General features: G+C 38.8%; 1 protein-coding gene across 4 annotated transcripts in view; it reads left to right on the forward strand.

The window, feature by feature from the left end:
• Positions 1-4,534: 4,534 nt before the first annotated feature.
• Positions 4,535-15,631, forward strand: part of slc38a9 (solute carrier family 38 member 9) — a 45,121-nt gene continuing 34,024 nt past the window's right edge. Inside the window, exons 1-2 of one of the 4 annotated variants that reach the window (XM_059989402.1) lie at positions 4,535-4,701; positions 12,762-12,838. The gene's annotated coding sequence lies outside the window, so the exon portion shown is untranslated. Of the gene's footprint in view, positions 4,702-12,761; positions 12,839-14,843; positions 14,967-15,048; positions 15,330-15,631 lie in introns of those variants that run through there. The other 3 variants (XM_059989401.1, XM_059989404.1, XM_059989403.1) reach the window with 3 other exon arrangements.

Below are 15,631 nucleotides of genomic sequence, written 5' to 3' on the forward strand. Positions count from 1 at the left end.
ACAAACGTATTTATATCAGTAAAACAATGTTATTTATTTTTCCTGGTGAGATATTTTAAAATTATCTTTATCCTTTTCAGCTTGTTCAGTGTATCTGACATTATACACCAGCAAAGAAACAAAAGTACTTAAATGATGGGAGAAAGAACAGAGATTTTCAAGAGTGGTGGAGTGAAAAATGTGGCATGATTACAAAGGATGACAAAGCATTATGTTACGTTCCAAAAATGGGTGTGAACGATTTCTTCCATGAAGTGGCATTATGAAAACTGTTCATAATGGAGTAGCATGGTATGGTAGTGGTTAGCACAGCACTTTCCAGTAGTTGCAATCTGGTTCAATACCCACAGCTGTCTGTAAGTAATTTGTATATTGTCCCCAGGACTACGTGGGTTTCCTCCCAGTGCTCTGGGTTCCTCCCACAGTCCAAAGACATACCGATTGGTAGGTTAGTTGGTCATTGCAAATTGTCCTGTGATCCGGCTAGGGTTAAATCAGGAGTTGCTGGGCAGCACGGCTCGAAGGGCCAAAAGCGTCTACTCCACATTGTATCTCAATCAACAAATAAATAAATAAACAGGAAGTGCGCAAGAACAGAAACAACACAATTTTCAAGAAATCAGCAACAAAATGCAGAAATTTTGATATTTACTTTAGACAGTTCCAACTCAGTTGCTGATAGTTTCGAAGTTTCAAAGATTATTGGTCAGCATGGGAAGCCACTCTGTGATAGAGGATGTTAAAGAATCAAGACTAGAGTGTGCTCTCTTCCTTTTTAACAGTTTTCCGGAAAAAAATTCAGTGAGTTAAGGATTTGCCATTGAGCAGAAACACAGTAAAAGATGGAATAATAATGATGGGTACAAACACAGCAGAACAACTATCAAAATATATCAATTCATGTAAATTTCTTTATGTAATTTAACTGACGTAAATTTGTCTTGATGAGAACACTATTATTGGTCAGTTTTCTAGGGATGATGAAATATGCAAGGAACTGATTAACTTAGTAACATTACCTGAACACACCAGAGGGCTTCAAATATGTAAGGCAGTAATAAAAGAATAGCCTGGTTAACCTTTCAAAAACAGTTTCTGTGATAATTAATGGTGCACCCAGTATGATTGGTGAAGAGATAGATTATGTCAATATATTTGGGAAATATGTTGGACATCCATTGATAGCTTTTCAATGTTTATAATATACAAGGAGGCTGTGTGTGCAGAAGTTGGCCTGAAGGAGTCAGAAACAGGTTTAATTTCACTGGAATATGTCATGAAATTTGTTGTTATGTGGCAGCAGTAGATTGTAAAACATGATAAGAACTGTGAATTACAGTCAGAAGTATACGTATATATATTAAACAGTTACATTAAATAAGTAGCACAAAAAAAGTAGTAAGGTAATCAAATCACCGGTAGGTGGTAAGAGTGGGCTCCCTCACCTCTGTCCCTCCAACCCTCAACACAGGTGCCCCTCAGGTCTCTGTTCTAAGCCTTTACTCACTGTATACCCATGACTGTGTCACCGCAGCTCCAATCTGCTAAGTTTGCTGATGATGCTACACTGATTGGTCTAATCTCAAATAATAAATAGGCAGCCTACAGAGAAGATATCACCCGAACTTAGTGGTGTCCAGAAAACAACCTCTCCCTCAATGTGGCAAAAACAAAAGAGCAGGTTGTGGATTACAGGAGGAATGGAGGCAGGCTAACTCTTTTGACATCAATAGATCTGGGGCTGAGAGGGTGAACAGCTTTAAGTTCCTTGGCATAAACATCACCAAGGATCTCACGTGGTCTGTACATGCTGGCTGTGTGGTGAAAAAAGCACACCACCACCTCTTTCACCTCAGACAGTTGAAGAACTTTCTACAGACCATCCTGACTGGCTGCATCACTGCCTATTATGGGAACTGTACTTCCCTCAATCGCAGGACCCTGCAGAGAATGGGTTAACTTCCCATGATTCAGGACATTTACAAAGACAGGTCACTCCAACCACAAACTATTCCAGCTGCTACCATCCAGTAAATGGGACTGCAGCATAAAAGCCAGGACCAACAGGCTCTGGGACAGCTTCTTCCACCAGGCCATCAGACTGATTAATTCATGCTGTACTTCTATGCTATATTGACTGTCTTTTTGTACATACTATTTATTATAAATTACGATAAAATTGCACTTTGCACATTTATGTGGAGACAGAACAAGCAGATTTTTACTCCTCATGTATATGAAGGATGTAAGTAATAAAGTTAATTCAATTCGATTCAATTCATGGGTTCAATGTCCATTCAGAATCAGATGCCACAAGGGTAAAAGCTTTTCCTGAATCATTGAATGTGTGCCTTCAGGCTCCTGTACCTCCTCCCTGATGGTAGCAATGAGGAAAGGGCATGTCCTGGGTGATGGGGTCCTTAATGATGGATGCGGCTTTTTTGAGGCATCGCTCCTCAAAGATGTCCTGGATGCTGGGGGGGGGGGGGGGGGAACTTGAATAAGATGAAAATTGTAACCAATTAAGTTTATTTCTGGGTGTGCTTTGAATAAAAAAAGCTATTTCAGAATTTACTTTCTTTTCTTTCTAAATCTTTTTATTAATATTAGTAATATGGACAGAATACAGATGATATATTGATAAAGAAATTACCAACATACACATTCCATTACATATGAAAAAAAAACATACATAATAGTTACAATATAAAGATTTCAGAATTTACTGAGCGAGCTAAATTCAGTGTACACAGGAGTACCTATGTACAAAAATGTTTATTGGCTTAGTAGAGGTTCAGTCCTGAAACAATTTGTTGTTTTTGGATAATTTTTCTGCTTTTCCTAAATGAAAAAGATTCTTGTCAAGAATTTATGTGGATTTGTAGAATGATTTTTTTGCAGATTTCCTGTCAGGCAAAAACACTTCATGTTATGTTTTATTATGTAAAAGCCTTTAAAATCAAACTGGAAGTATTTAAACATGATATTGAAAGATTTCTCATACTTAAAATAAACATGACAAATATTCAAATTCCAGAAAAGGCAGATAATTCAGAGCCACGCAATGCAATTTTTGAGCATCACTAGTTCAATTACTAAACAATTTTTTAAAGATTTACTAAGTTCAGGTCATTTGAAGAAACTGCAAAATTCATAAAGTGTGCAGACAGTATGACATATCAAACTAGATTTGGAAGTATTGCTCTGGAATGATTTGGATCAATGCAATGGATTGATTTACACAGCAGCTTAATTTGGAGACAAATATTGTCAACTTAAAAACTGAACTAAAACATATTGAAAGAGGTTGATTAATGACAGAATCAAATATGTTCTAAAGATCAACAGTTAACTTTATTTGTCACATGTACATCAAAACAAATAGTGAACTATGCTGTTAGCATCAATGACCAACACAATCCAAGGAGGTAATCCAGACAATGAGGTTCTGAAACTTATAAATTTCACTCCAGAAAATTTTAATTGTCTAAAAATCTTGCAATGGCCACATTAACAGTATTTTCATCTACATATTAATGCGAGTCCTTGTATTCAGTGATAAAATTTGTCTAATCCAATTATAGGAGCAAACTCTCTGATAAGGCAGGTGCTACATGCTTAGCTCTCTAAACAACCAAATATAAGCCTGATAAAATTACTTGCCATCATTAGTGTAGCAACAAAAGTATCACTGAGAGTTAAATATTTATTCTTTACTTGATTTTTTTTAATGAATATAGACCAAAGTTTTATGAGATACAATAAAAGTGCTATTTTAGAAATTGTTATGAACTGTCTTTTTAAAAAGATCAGTAATAATCTCCATACAGTTGTACGTTTACATGTAGAATTTACAACTGTTCATAAAATCTATCTATGTATGTATGCATGCTAATCTTATCTGTATGTGGCCGCACTCAGAGTTAAGTCTACAGGACTTTTATATTTATTTTTTGCTTATTGTGTTTTTGTCTAATAGACAATCTTGAATCTTTTAAACAGGTTTTCTAAAACGCTTCATTTATTTACTAGACAGGTGACCCCAGCCATTATTAATGCCCTTCAGAGACTGTGTGCCTGCTGTCAGTGGTCGCATAACTTGGACTTGCGAGGTTTGCACCAGCTGTCCACCACCTGCTCTGTGACCCTGACCGGTGGCTAAGCAGGCGCTGCACCTTGTCCTGCACGCTGGCTGGCTACCTCCTTTGGTAGAGACCTAAGTCCACCCCGCCACCCACTGAATAAAGTCCATAATTGTTACTAACTCATGAATCAGTGATAATCTGTACTCAAAAATTACCACGGCACGCAAGAGATTTCTCTTCAGATTATCACACGCTCTCAAAAATGTTCACCACGTTGCCCGAGATTAGAATATGTACCGTTTTTTATCACCGCTCATATATTATATTCAATCTTTCTAACAATGATCGCATGAATGAGAATCATTGCACCAAACTAAAGTCAATGTACGGCATTGTGGCTCCAAGTATCGAACAGACAGACCGTTTCCAATACACACCGGATCGGAAACATGCACCCGGAGCTCAATCGATGCGTGTACACGTCATGCCCGTGCCGCTGCGCGTGCGCACGTGATCGCGGGGCTCCAGCGGGAAGCGAGCGAGCGAGGGGCCGGCCGGCGACTCCGGAAGGGCACCCGGGTCCTCTGAGGCAGCCCTACTCCTTCGGTGAGAGCGAGTGAGTGAGTGAGTGAGGGAGGGAGGGAGGTAGGGAGGGAGGGTGACAGCCGCGCCTGCGCACGTTGCCTGAGTGGTGGAGGGTTGGGTGTTGTTGCGGTGCGCTGTCCCGTCCCCTTGGGAACCCTGCCCGGGGGTGGTGGGGAAATTAGTCGCCTCGGCTCTGGTCGGTGAAGTCGACCCTGGTGCAAAGGCTGTGGTTCACACTCCGTTTTGGACTAAATTGTTCATGGAGGATGGAATATGCCGCGTTTTCTGTTTAAAAAAAAACAAGAAAACGTGTGTGTATCTATGCGTATATAGGTGTGTGTGTGTGTAGGACGGGGACAGGAGAGTAAGTCATCCTCAAGTTTGACTATCATTGTTCCGTATAAGGCACCTTTTTCAATCGAGCTCCCTCATGTCACTTCCTCATTCAGAGCGTTTTTTAAAAATAAACCTCGAGTACGGGGAAGATGTGAAACTCCGCACCTTCGGGAATTTCCAAAGGACGAATTAATCAAGCATTAAGATCGGGAAATGTCAATAAATCAAGTAGCACCTGTATTGTTCAGGTTGAAGATCTTTTCGTCAGAGCAAGCTAGAAATCAAAATGTTGCTTTAACTTGCAGAGATGGGAAATAATTAAAGGAAGTGTCTAATAGGAGAGCAAGAGAAGCTTACTGGTGTGTCAGTGCTGGTTCTGAGTCTGAATCAAAACAAAATGCTAGAAATTCTCGTTCTGTGGCAATACCCGCAGAGGTAACGAGTCAACCTTCCTGCATCTGCATTAGAATTCAAGAACGTGGGAAATAAGTGTGTTTTAAGTTACAGAGAGCAAGGTGGATGGAGAATAAAGGAAATGTATATGATAACGTGGCCAAGATTGATCAGCTAGCAATTATACCAAATGGATGATAACGTTGCAGAATACCTCTATTAAGTATGTGAAAGTTTCCTGATTCATATCACTTTAAAATTTCCATCCTCCTGCACTGAATTCACTGTTTTACCGAAGTTCAATGTAACCCTGAGAAGTAGTCTTTGGGACTCCATTGAAACAACTCCAGAGGAACAGCTTTTCTTGTTTCATTGTAATGCACTTGTAACACATTTTTCTCCTTCTACAGATACTGTCCTGATTTGCAGGGCAAGGGCAAATTTTCTTTTGTTTGAAATTAACAACTATATCTAGATCTGGTATATTATTTTTGCTCTTTTGTTTTCACTTAATTTCTTTGATTCATCCTGTAACTAGATGGCAGTGAGAGTGTTGTGTCATCTAAGCAGCCATGGTCTCCATGCTACTAAAAAGACTCCCTTTTTAGCTTAAATGCAGAGAGGAGGAGGTATGAAGGTTCTTAATCTGAAACATTACCCTTTCATGCTGTCCACAAATATTACTAAATAATTACAGTACATTGTTTTTATGCTTGGATTCCTAACAAAGGCAATTTTCTAAGATTCAGTAACTTTTGGTGCCTGACATTTGAAAAGAGGAAGAAACAAAAGAAAAATCACACAAATTAACAAATCTCCAACACTTGGTCAATGCCAGCCTCATTGTGTTATTTAGTCTTGGTGTCTGTCCTATTACTATCTTTGTTTCTCACCTCCAGAAATAGCAGAAACCTCTAGTTGGTTTCGGTGTAAGTTGCAGTAGTAACTAATATTTTGAAGCTTTTGTGCAATTTGATCATAAAAAGGTTTGAATAAAAATTGTTTCTAATAGAGCTGTTCAGGAAAATGTAAGTTTGCTGATTGCAAAAGGCAGGGTGGTGAAAAGAGATGATGTTGTGTCTTGCATTTTTTTTAAACTTCTGTTTGAAATAATTATCTGTATTTTAACAAGTCATGGGATTTTTCACATTTTTGCATGTTTTTATTATGCAGCAATTGGTAGCACCTGAAGGAATTGAGGGATATAGGTTTCATGTAAGAAAATGACCAGAGGTAATACAGTAACCATGGTCTTGTTGAATGATGGAGCAAGCATGCGGAGCTAAGTGGCCTCCTCCTGCTTATCATTCTGAACATGTAAGAGCATCATTATAAACAAAACAAAGAAAATTAGCTGGGCATTTGTATCCAGAGATACCGGCTACGTGACAGATGAACTGCCACCTGGCTGGTCAGAGGACACACCACATGCCAATCAACATTTGGTCCCTCCCAACTAATCAATGCACACCTAAATTATTGGTCACCTTAATTGGATTATCTTGCCCAGCCCCATGCTATAAAAGGTGAGACTTGTCCCTGGCTAGCCCTCTCTTACAGACCACCTCATTGGAGGTAAGTGCATTGATTTATGTTTGGGAAGGTCTATCGTTTGTCCTGGTAAGGGAGCCGTGGCTATCCAAGGTCAAGGGGGATAGCTGTTATAGTGCTTTTCCCTTGTTCTTTGTATGTATAACCGTACCCTGTCCCCACACCGCTTCCTGTGTATTGTAGTTGCTTGTGTTGACCCGACTTCCCCTTTAATAATAAATTCCTTATTATTAAAACTGTGTGTTGAGTCTCAAAGAACCAGTTATTTCCATCACAACAGCATTGTGTACTGGCTCAATATTAAATATTATGTTTGAATTGTGCGCTAGTAGCATCTGCACAGGACTGGGTTGACTTTTAATTTCTATGTTCAGTGCATACAAACTTGAAGTATGTGGCTATATGAAGTACGGTCGGCCCTCCTTATCCGCGGATTCCGCATGTGCGAATTCAACCAATCATGAAAACCCGGAAGTGCTCTTCCAGGACTTCTTGTTTGAGCATGTACAGACTTTTTTTACTTGTCATTATTCCCTAAACAATGCAGTATAACAACTATTTTACATAGCATTTACATTGTATTGGATATTATAAGTAATCTAGAGATAATTTAAAGTATACGGGAGGAAGTGTGTGGGTTATCGTGCATCGGGATCGAAAAAAATCAGAAGTTCTCTTAGTAAGTTGGAACAGGTCCATCCGGTATTATTTAGTGTCAGTTAGTCAAACGTTTGTCTTAGTATATAGTATATATTTTACCTTTCTATGCATATAAAACTTAAGAACATATGTTTCAGTGCCGGGCTCGGAAACAGAAGTTCTTGGGACTTGGGACAGATCTCTCCCGAGTGCGCTCTCCACTGTGCCGGCATGGTGTGGAGGATCAAAAACCCAAAACCCAATAATTAAACCACTGCGTTGCTTAGTAATAATTGTAGCTTTCATTGGGGCAGAGCCTTTTTCACTTTATCCTTTAAAATTGTTCCGATCGTTGACTGAGGTAGCCTAACGCTTTTCCAATGACTGATGGCGTTTCACGTCTTTCCGATTGCTTTATTATTTCCACTTTATTTTCGATCGTGATTATTTTCGTGAACAGAAACACTGCGGATTCAGATCTCTGCCGCTGGGTCCTAATGTCCACTGCACTGAGACACATTAAATAAGGTCTGGGGTTCCGATGGGTCCTAAGGTTCATAGCGTTGAGACAGGTTGAATAAGGGACTTGACCATCCGCGAATTTTGGTATCCGTGAGAGATATCCCCCGCGGATAAGGAGGGCCGACTGTATAGGCCTCAGCTGCCTTGTGTCTATGTCCCAAAGCACTCTGGATTTCTTAAGTGTGGTTTGATTGACTATTGCTACTGGGAAGCTCTGTTCCTGAAAGTTTTGACATCTGGCAAATCTCCACCCCAGCTTGGACTGTCAAAGTTTAATGTTTTTGAATGACATGAATGGTTTTGTAGGTTACAGAGAGATGATAGAAGAATAGGGTTGAAAGGGATAATAAATCAGCCATGATAGAATGGCAGATCAGACTTGATGGGCTGAATGGCCCAATACTTCTCCTAAGTCTTGTGTTACGTACCCCGTAATGGGTTAAAAAGGACCAGCAGAAATGGACGCACCTGGAGTCTGAGTCTTCCGTTATAATCTCTATTTTATTAGTAACTACATGATAAAGTAATATAAAACAAGATGAGGCAAACAGGTTAGCAGAGCATATGCATATATAAGTGAGTAAATAAAGTTCCCAAGTTTCTCCCAGCTCAGTTGATTAGATGAAACAGTCTTATGATGGTTATAGGTATGAAGTCATTTCAGTTCTGGACATTGAATTGAGTAGGTTGAAGAGAGAGAGGGAGATGTTTTGTCTTCCCAGTGCCGATGCCGTTGAATCTTCCACATCATCCTCCTGCTCCCGAAACTTATTAAAGTCACTGACTGTGACCACACAAAAGAGAATGCCGCTTTAAAGTGGTAAAGCTATCATTCCAGGCAAGGGTTAAACACAGATTGCTTTCCACCAGTCACCCCTTTGTCCACACTGTGTGGGCACACAAAGCTCAACCAGTGTAAATTTTGTCAGTGTCTTCCGTGTGACTCTGGTGTGTCTAATTACACTAATCTGAAGATTGGAGAAAAATTAATTTAATGGAATAACACAAATAATAGTAAACTTTATTAAAGCTGGCCTTGGGAGAAAGGGGAAAACAATTCATTTTTTTCTTCTTTACTGCTATCTCGCACTTTTAACTTTTATGCTGTTTTAATGGCTTTTATACAATTTTAACAAGATCCAATAATGAGGAACTCATTTGCAACCAAAGGGCAATGGTTGATAATTATTCTTGCAGCCAACTTTGGGATTTGATACTATGAGTACTGAATGAGAGGAGATCTCAGTGGAGACTGCCTCAGTAAATATTTTTAAGACAAGTTAGGATAGATTTTTGCATGGTAAGGGAATTAAGTGTTATGGGGAAAAGGCAGGTAGGTGGAGATGAGTCCATGGCCAGATTAACCATGATCTTATTGAATGGCTAAGCAGGCTTGATGGGCCAGATGGCCTACTCCTAATTGTTATGTACTGTATGTTGATGATTTGGACTTCATCTTCCTCCTGTTTAACAAGTTTGAAGATGACACACAAATTGGCTAAATGGTTGAGAATGAGGAGGACAGCATTATTTTGTAGGAAGAAATGGATAGTATTGTCAGTTGGATAGAGAAGGGGCAAATGGAATTTTAATCCAGAAAAGTTAGGTAATGGATTTAGGAAGTTACGACTAGGTGTGGGAGTACAAATCAGGATATTGAGGTATAGAGGAATATGGGATACCTGTACAGAGGACTTTGGAGGTAGAGGGAAGGTTTACTAAATTGTTCAGAAAAGCACATGGGATGTTTCTCATTATTAGTTGAGGCACAGAATATAACAGCAGAGAGATAATGCTGAAACTGTGTAGCATTGTTAATGATTATGCACTGTTAATGATTATGTACTGTTCTAGTCAACACTTTGCAGGAAAAGTGTGATTGCACTGGATACGGTTCAGGATAGATTTACAGGATGTTGTCTTTTTCTGGAGCATGTTAATATTTGTATGCGCAAACAGTGGCTAGGCCAGGTTTGGTTTTATTGGGAAGGTGGAGGTTGAAGATGATTTTAAATGGGGATGTGATTACTGTCCCAGAATTGCAACACACTTTTTATTCATGTACAGTCAACACTCCTTATTTGCGGGTTCTGCATGTGCAGATTCAATCAACCACGGGTCAGGAAAAGCAAGAAGTTCTCTCTCCAGCACTTGTTGTTTGAGAATGTACAGACTTTTTTTTTCTTGTCATTATTCCCTAAACAATGCAGTATTTACATAGCATTTACATTGTATTGGGTATTATGAGTAATCTAGAGATGATTTAAAGTATACGGGAGGATGTGCATAGTTTACTGCAGATCTGGAATAAAAAAAACTGGAAGTTCTCTAAGTTGGAACAAGTACATCTGGTATTATTTAGCGTCAGTTAATCAAATGTTTGTCTTAGTATACAGTATATATTTCACCTTTCTTTGCATATAAAACTTAAGAAATGTATGTATTTCAATAATTAAACCACTGCGTTGCTTAATAATTGTAGCTTTCATCGGGGCAAGGCCTTCACATGCTCTATTATTCTCACTTTATCCTTTAAAATTTTTCCGACTGTTGACCAACTGTAGCCTAATGCTTTGGAAATGGTGTTTCACCTCTTTAAGATTGCTTTATTATTTCCACTTTATTTTCAATCGTGATCGTTTTCCGTCAATGTAACAGAAACACTGCGGGCGGTGGATCCTGAGCTTTGCCGGGTTCTAAAGTCCAATGCACTGAGACTGGTTATATAAGCTCCGGAGCTCTGCTGGGTCCTAAAGTCCACCGACTTGATCATCCATGTTTTTATCAGTATCCACGGGGGGGATCAGGAAGCAATCCCCCGCAGATAAGGAGGGCCGACTGTATAGTCTTTAGCATAACTTATATCAGAAGGTATTTGGCAATGTTTTTATAGAATCAAAATTAATTTAGAATTCTTTTCTTGTTAAATATCACTTTCAGATGAAATACTTTTTCCTTAAAAGGTGTCCCAAAACCTTATGGTATGGAATTAATGTCATTGATCAAAGGGTAAAAGTGAAAATGAAGGCATCTTGATTGAACTCGCTGTCTGAAAAGTAGCAGAGGCAGAGACGTCCAACATGTTTACAAAGTACTTGGATGTTCATTTGAAGATTTGCAGCTTGCAAAGTGCTGGCTAAGCTAGGTTGTATTTTTTAAAAATCTGGACAGATCTTGAGATTCGAACAGCAAAGAAGTGGGTTTTTCAGCCCACTGAGTCCAGGTAGAATATCCATCCAGTTTACCGGAAGCTGTTCCATGGCCTTCAATGCCTTCACAATTCAAAAGATCATTTGGTACCAAATGGAGTGAGTCTCTGCGTCCCCCATCCAGTCAGGGAGTATGTTTCAGATGGTAATCACTGTTAAAAACATTTTTCAGATCCCATATAACCCTCTAATGCTTTGATACTGGCTTTAGACACCTCTTCTGGGGTAGAATATTCTAACCATTTTCCTTTTTCTACACCTCTCGTAATTCTGTATTCTTCACTTCTCCCAGCCTCCCCTCCAAAAAAATCCCACAAAATAACACAAAGCAATCCAGACTTTCACATAACTGAAATGCAATATCCCAGTGAATCTTATTTTTACTTTTGTGGAACTGGTTTCTTTTCATAGTGTGTTCAGACTATGTAGAACTAATTAAAATTATATGCCACATTCTCAGCTTTGTAAACAATATTCCTTGAGATCAAATGAATGTCAATATATCGAACTATTTTCTCTAGTATTTCAAAGGTTATAACGAGGTTGGCTTTTACTTTATGAATTTGTGCTGATCATACTGGGTGTTTTCCTATTTTCTATAATGTGTGCAGAATTGTAGTCGTTAGGTTTTGGGTAAGTCCCTTGTCACTGTGATTAACCATAGAGTTTTAAATTAGAGATTGATTTTATGTATAGTGGCCTAAAAATTTCTGAAGTTATCCTGGTTTTGTTTACGTAATCGTTTCACTTTTGTTCCCTCCTCTCTATGCACACTCTATATATTAAATGGATTTTGCCTAGTGAAAGATGAGCTGCAGTATGTCATGCACCTCACTCCAATTCATTTGTTAATGTCAGTAAATACTTAACAAGTTTGTGTATTTCATCCTCTTTCCTATCACTGACATGAAGCAATTAAAGTTGTAGTTCTTGGTTATCTTTGTTGTTTTGTTTTAAATTATTAATACATAATCTTTTCAAAAAAAAAGGCAGAAGATGTGGAATTGTAGGCGATTTAGTTCTGCATCTATCACTGGCAAGGTGCCATAATCAAATAAGACATAACTGATCATTTTAGATAGCTGAATATAATCAAATTTAGTCAAAATCGTTTTATGAAAGATAAGACTTCTTTGACAAATTTGCCTGGATTCTTTGAGGATGTGACAGTGAGATTTGAGCGGAACTTGGAGATGCAGTGTGATTAGATGTCAAAGGCATTTGAAAAGGTGCCATACAAGAGGTGACTGTGTAAGATGAAGAGCCCAAGGTTTTGGAGGAAGTCTGCTACACTGAAGTGCAGAGGTATCTAAGGGCCCTTGTGTTTGTATCACAAGAAGGTAATGGGCATGTTGACCTTTATTACAAAGGTTTAGAATTTAAGAAGTTTTATTACAGGCTCTACCTGGAATATTGTGTATTAATTTTGGTTTCCTTACAGTAAGCGATATTGGAGACAATCCAAGAGACATTCATCAGACTAATTGCTGGGATGAGAGGGTTGTCTGATTAAGAGAGGTGAGATGATTTGGGTTTGTATTCCGAAGAGTTTGGAAGAATGTGGGGTGACCTATTTCAAACAAATAAGATCCAATGGGGCTTGATATGGTAGATATGTTTGGAGGATATTTAATTTTTTTAGTAATATTATAAATGTTTGATTAAACATTCTTTGTCTGTTTATATAATTCATTACAAATTGTATGCAGTAAGTGTGTGGAATGGCATATATTGTTATGCCACAACATCATATGTGCACACCTTATTGAAGAAAAACGAAGTACGTAAATATCTCCGGAGCTCCAGTGTTTTTTTTTCAATTAGTTTCAGGGGTTGGAACCAGAAGTGGTGATGAAGAAATTTTAAAATGAACCCGAGGTGACTTCTTACTTGTTGAAGTGAAGCATGTATTTTTTTTCTGTGGTAGGGGAGAGAGAGAAGCAGTTAAGTTTTTTTTTAAAAAAAAAGGCTGAAAATGGTCCAAATTCATTGGATCATAAACAGCATGTACCAGCTGATAATAATGGCAACGTCGAATGCATTCAGTTGCCCAACAGATAACTAGTTGATGTACACTGAATGAATTGAGAATATTTTGAAGCAAATGAAATGACCAATGAAAAGTGAGTGCCAGTGTTGTTGAGTGCAGTATGTTGAAATGCATACAATTTGCTTAGAAGTTTAACTGCTCCAACCAAACCAACTGAAATGAGTTTTGCAGATACTATGAACATAAGATGTAGGTGCAGAGTTAGGTAATTTGGCCAATTGAGTCTGCTCTGCCATTTCATTATGACTGATTCAATTTTCCTCTCCGCCCTAATCTTCTGCCGTATCCCTTCATGCCCTGCCCAGTCAACCTCTGCCTTAAATATACATATAGACTTGGCCTTCACAGCTGCCTGTGGCAAAGAATTACAGAGATTCATCACTCTCTGGCTAAAGAAATTCCTCCTCATCTCCATTCTAAAACGACACCCCTCTATTCTGTGTCCTTTGGTCTTGAACTCTCTAACCATAGGAAACATCCTCTCCACATCCACTCTGTGAAGGCCTTTCAACATGACTAGAGGCCCAGAGCCATCAGGTGGTCTTCATACGACAAGCCATTCAATCCCAGAGTCATTTTTGTGAACCTCTTTTGAACCCTGTCCAGTTTCAGCATTTCCTTTCTAAGATGAGGGGCCCAAACCTGCTCTCAATGCTCCCCGTGAGGCCTCACCAGTGCCTTATCAAGTCTCAATATTATATTCTTGCTTTTGTATTCCAGTCCTCTTGAAATGAATGCTAACATTGCATTTGCCTTTTTCACCACAGACTCAATCTGCCAATTAACCTTTAGGGCATCCAGCACAAGGACTCTCAAGTCACTTTATGCCTCAATTTTTTTTGTATTTTTTCTCTCCACTTAGAAAATAGTCAACCTTTTCATTTCTTCTACTAAAGTGCATGACCATAACACTTCCCAACACTCTTCCATCTGCCATTTCTTTACCCATTCTCTTAATCTAAGTTCTTCTGTAACCTCTACTTAAAACTACCTGGCCCTCCACCTTCCTTCATATCATCAAACTTTGCAACAAAGCCATCAATTCCATCATTCAAATCATTGACATTTAACGTAAACAGCCAACCAGAAAGGGCTCGCTTTATTCCCACTCTTTGCCTCCTGCCAATCAACCACTGCTTTATCCATGGTAGTATCTTTCCTGAAGTACAATGGGCTCGAAGTGTAAGTAGCCTCATGCGCCACTTTGTCAAAGACCATCTGAAAATCCAGATGCACAACATCAACCAATTCTCCTTAGTTTGTCCTGCTTATTATTTCTCTAAAGAATTCCAACAATTTGTCAGGCAAGATTTTCGCTTGAGGAAACCATGCTGACGACAGCCTATTTTATCATGTGCCTCCAAGTACCCAGAATCACCTCCAATGTCTTCCCAACCACTGAGGTTAGACTAACTGACCTATAGTTTCCTTTCTTCTGCTTTTCTCCCTTCTTGAAGAGTGGAGTGACACTTGCAATATTGCAGTTTTGAAGAACCATTCCAAAGTCTAGTGATCCTGACAAGATCATTACTAATGCCTCCATGATATCTTCAGCCACCTCTTACAGTACCCTGGCGTGTACATCATCTGGTCCAGGTAACTCGTCTACCTTTAGACCTTTCAGTTTCCCAAGAGTCTTCTCTCTAGTAATAGTAACTTCACGCATTTCATATTGCAGGATCCTTCAGAACCAAAATGCTTGATTGCAGAACACTTCAGGTTTCATAGGCAGAATTAAAAGGAAGGGAGACAATGTCAGTTGATGTGGCTGATTCGAAGAAATTGTCCAAGTATTGACAGTTCAGTGATGTGCTTAATGATGCACTGAGAGATTATGGAATCTTAAAAGAAGGCATTCAAAACCAGCTCCGAGTTGAAGCATAACTTGCATTTAAAAGAACAGTTGAAATCACTGCATCAATGGAAATGGCAGCCAGAGACGCAAGTCAGGAATTGAAAGTGAGTGTGAACAAAACTCTGCAACATCTAAACAATGTGGTATTGTTGTGATGGGGTTCTCATGCACCGGACCAATGTAGCTTTAAAAGCAAAACTTGCAAAAATTACAACAAAGTAGGACACATATGAAAAGCACCCCAGGCAGACAACATCAAATGGACTGCATGGGAAGAGAAAAAGATAAAAATTCAAGTTATAGTTTCAAAAGGAGTACTAATCTGCATGGTGTTGAAGAATTTGATAACGATGAGTGACACAGGATTGGGTAGCCTTGAGATTTACAATGTAAAAGCTAAGAATAG

This window comes from Hypanus sabinus, chromosome 14, assembly GCF_030144855.1.
Source record: "Hypanus sabinus isolate sHypSab1 chromosome 14, sHypSab1.hap1, whole genome shotgun sequence".
Classification (NCBI taxonomy): Eukaryota; Metazoa; Chordata; class Chondrichthyes; order Myliobatiformes; family Dasyatidae; genus Hypanus; species Hypanus sabinus.